Source organism: Puma concolor, chromosome D1 (assembly GCF_028749965.1).
Source record: "Puma concolor isolate L17-30 chromosome D1, mPumCon1.1.hap2, whole genome shotgun sequence".
Classification (NCBI taxonomy): Eukaryota; Metazoa; Chordata; class Mammalia; order Carnivora; family Felidae; genus Puma; species Puma concolor.
The window spans coordinates 27,837,531-27,842,011 of NC_141676.1; positions in this window are offsets into that span (position 1 = coordinate 27,837,531).

Consider the following 4,481-nt stretch of genomic DNA (forward strand, 5'->3'; position numbering starts at 1 on the left):
CATTTGGAGGTGTCTTGTTTCAGCAGCTGCCCTACTTTAATACATATGGCAACTAAGTCCTCAAATTTGGGACCTGTGTGAAGGAACGGTAGAGAGAGATTTAACAGCAATGGATGCTTTTGCTATTTGTCATAAAAAGTTTCAAAGGGGGTTTGGGGTTCTCATTCCGATTAGCTCAGGGACGTGCCTTAGAGTAGGATCATCTTTATACTTTTCTCTACCTTGGTTCTTCCGTGCAAGAAAGTGGTTTTTTTGTTTTGTGTTAAGTGCTTATTTTATTTATTTTTGAGAGAGAGCATGAGCAGGGAGGGACGGAGAGAGAGGGGGAGACACGGAATCTGAAGCAGACTCCAGGTTCTGAGCTGTCAGCACAGAGTCCAACCGGGAGCTCAAACTCACTGTGAGATCATGACCTGAGCCAAAGTCGGATACTTAACAGACTGAGCCACCCAGGTGTTCCAAGAAAGAGTTTTTATGTATAGATAGATAGATAGATAGATAGATAGATAGATAGATACAGATATACATATAGATTTTTTTTAAGGTGAAGTGCAACCATTATGGTCCAAAATGGTGGCAACCTGGGGCACCTGGGTGGTTCAGTCAGTTAAGCATCCGACTTCGGCTCAAGTCATGATCTCATGGTTCGTGAGTTCGAGCCCCGAATCGGGCTCTGTGCTGACAGCTCAGAGCCTGAAACCTGCGTCAGATCCTGTGTCTCCCTCTCTTTCTCTCTTAGCCTCCCCTGCTCACTCTCTGTCTCTCTCTGTCTCTCAAAAATGAATAAACGTTAAAAAAAATTTTTAAACTATAGTGGCAGCCTACTAAACTCCTTCAGTGGCAGATGGAGATATGAAACCAGAATATAAGACATCAGGAAGAACCTAGTTTTCTGTGTCTCTGCTCATTGGGTTGTTCTGCCAACCCAAGCCTGCTAGGGTGCTCATAGTAAGGTCAGTCACCTATAGCCTGAGCTTTACCCAGGTCCTGGGCCAATGGGAGCATGACCTCATAATATACCAGGACCCAGCAATCTATCAATGGGCAAGGGGGTCTGGAAAAAGGCTCTCTTCACTCTTTCAGCCTTTAGTTGGGATGCCTTGGTTGAAAGTGACAGAAAAGCCAAACCAAACTGATTTAGCCTAACAGGGAATTTATTGATAAATGCAACTGAAAAACCCAGGGGCAGGGGCTAGCTCTGGGCACAACTGGATTCAAGGGCTCCAACAAAGTCATTAGGATCTGGTCTCCTTCCGCCCCTCCTTTTTGCTCTGCTCTTTCTCATCCTTCAGTCTCTGCTCCACGTGGTGACAAGATGGCTGCAGCAACACCAGCTACCTAAGGTGACTGCTCTTCTCTGAACCAATCTCAGTGGCCAGGGAGGTACAGTGCTGTGACTGGCCAGATGTGGTCACATGGTGTACTCTGAAAGCTGGAAGTGGGGACTCTACACAAAGCATGGCAATTGAGAATAGAGACAAGATGGCCAGAGACTATCAAGGGCCATTATGAAAAATGAGGGGATGGGTGCCAGGAAGGCAAACCACACTGGGTACCAAGAGGTAAGAGGGCACTAAGCTCAGGTCAAAGCACTGTGCTGTATCTTTGTACTTCTATGCTCCCTGTGGCGCTAACCCACTTCCCTGACCTTCTAGAACCTGGGAGGGAAGACTAGAGCCCTAGCTCTGAACCCCAGCAGCAGGCTACAAATTCTATCCCACTTGCCTAAGCCCTCACTTAGGGCTGGTTTCTAGGCTTTCCTGAAGTTGGTTCCATATCACACAGGAGTATGGGGCATGGGGTATCAGCTTTGAACTCTTTAGTAGAATTCCTGCCTGTGCATCTTGCTGTTAGCTTCTCACACTATTCTGCTGTCTGATCTCTGTTGCCATCTATTTCCCATACACTGTCTGCCTGCTCTATGCTCTATCAAGTTGGGCTCCTTGGTTTTTAGCATCTGCCTAAATTCCACTTAGGTTTTGGCTCATACGCCTTTGAACTTCATTGTCAAGTTCTCAAGAGAGGAGTTTCCATCTGTTGTGGTGTTTCCGGTTCCTGCTTTCCCTCTTCTCCCAGCCTCAGTCCCTCTTGCTCACACAACCAGCCCTGCTCTGCAATTGAGTCATCTCTAGACGCTATTGGCCCTGTAGGCTTAAAGGATGTGAGGGTTGGGGATTAGCAGCCAAGAGAGAGAGACCTCTGGATCTCCCTGGGTCAGGGGGACAGTCTCCAGAATTGTGCTAGAGCTCTGACCTTATGACCCTTCCCTGGCCTTGTAAAGGGAGATAAGTGGTGCTGTTTGTAGATCTGAAAATAAAATCACTCTTAATGCAGATGCGTCTGTAGCTAATCAGTGTACAGGCATGAAGATAGCTCACGTACAGAAAACATGCTGAGTTCTGAGCTAGTTGAAAAAAAACAGAAGTATTGTGGATTTCCCAGAGGTCCATGATTAGAGCCATCCCATGTGGCTCCTATCGTGGACCTTTGGGAAATCCAGGATCCCTTCAATGGCTGGTCTTTCATGAAAAATTTCTTGAAGACATTTTTAGATCTTAGGAAAAAGGGAAGTTTTTTTCCTATTTGGAAATGAATGAAAATAAAAATAAGGATAATGGCTGATATTTATCGAGCCATGTCTATCTCCCAGACACTATTAGAAGTCCTTTCAATATCTCATTGCACTGAATCTTTACAACACCTGCGTGAGATGGGTATTACAATCCCTACCTCTTATAGAGAAGAGAATGGAAGCCCGGAAAGGCAAAATAATATGTCCACGGTTACACAACTAGGAAGTGACCAGAGGTAGGGTTCAAACACAGCTAGTCTGACAGTAGGGGCTGTGCTCTTGACCTCTACATTACCACGCTTAGTTTTAGAAGAAGTTCAGGTCATATAAAGGGCTTAAACAGAGCTGGGGACAGTCCCTGGTGGAAAATGCCAAACAAAGGCAGAAGCATCACCGAGAACAGGCAACAGGTTGTCAGGCTTGTTCTAAACTAAAGATGAAGTTTGATCAATGTCCCATACAGGGAGAAAGTTGGATCAGGAACAACAACAGTAAAACCAAGTTGCCATGGTCAAAATAGCACAGGAGGCCTGAAGCTGAGTGGTCAGGGTGGGAGAGAAAGGTGATCTGTGAGTGAGCAATTGACCTGGCTCCTTTGGCACAGGTGTTTCCCTCCTCCTAAGTGGATGTTGACTCACACTTCAGACCCGTTGTACTCACAGACTCAGGAGCTCAAAGCATCAAGCAGAGAACTTACAGTGGGTTCAAGAGGGAGGCAGAGGTGGTCAGCTGGGGCTCAGACAGGACACATCAAAGTATTTTCTGCACTGAATGCACCCCCATGGGGCCACACAATACCTGGGGGACTCACTGGGAGACTGAAGGTGTGTGCAGAAGAGAGAAACGGGAAGCTTTCAAGAAAGTGAGAATGAAAAGAGGAAGGAGGGCAAGGGCAGAAAAACAGAAATGGAGGTGATTGTGGCCAGAACTCGCGCTTTGACAATAGCTTTTGTTGCCCCTCAGAGCTGCCCCCCAGAGGCCTGTACGGGGAGGGGCGATGTGGGGGGGGGGAACAGACTGTGCCTGACAACCTGGGTTTCCTTCCCCTGTTTTGTCTACTCTTTTTAGTGAGTTTTGCGTATAAAATGTCTCTCCTTAGGCAGGAAGAGCCTCAGTGATAAGATGCCCAGTTAGTTATGACACTCAAGCTTCTTGCAGGAAAGAAATATTTTTTTTATGTCATCATGAAACTGCCCAGCTCACCTAGGTCTGCCGTGGAAATGGTGGCTCTGAGGACAGAAGGGAGATTAGAGCATCTGACCTGAAGCTCAGGCAAAAGGGAAGGCCCGGGATACCTTCTCTCTTCCAGCCTTTCTGCTGTGCCTGAGTTAGCTGGAAGCAACACATGGCAGTTAGGGAGGAAAAGGAGAGGTCAAGTGTGGGTTCCTGGCCTGACCCGGCACCGTCCAGAGGAATGAAGCCTGAGAAAGTGTCTCAACAAGAAGTCGTCGCTCTGGGGAAGGAGGTGTGGGTGGGAAGGGGCATGCATCCGTGTGTGGCTGCCCTGAACCTCCTGCCTCATTGGAACAACTTGTCCTGGGTCCAGTCCTAGCTCCATTAAGCAAATGGAGATCTGCCAGGCTGCCTCTACAGACCACGCCCTCAAACAAGAGGCAGGATGACCTCTGGCCAAATGTTGCTCTGCCGTCTCTAGCTGAGTCGTCTTGGATGACGGCCCATCTCTGAGCCTCTGTTCCCCCATCTGAGAGTTGGGGGAAATAGTGCCCATCTACCTGTGCGTTGAGGCTCAGAGAAGGTGAATGCGATGTATCACCTGCAAAGCTCAAGGCATTTTATGTGCAAATATTATTACACAACTGTCCCACTCAGAGCCTTAATGACAGTGTTCGAGAAACTTTTCCTTCCAGAGATGTAGCCCTGGAGACACAGAGATGAATCAGGCAGGTGT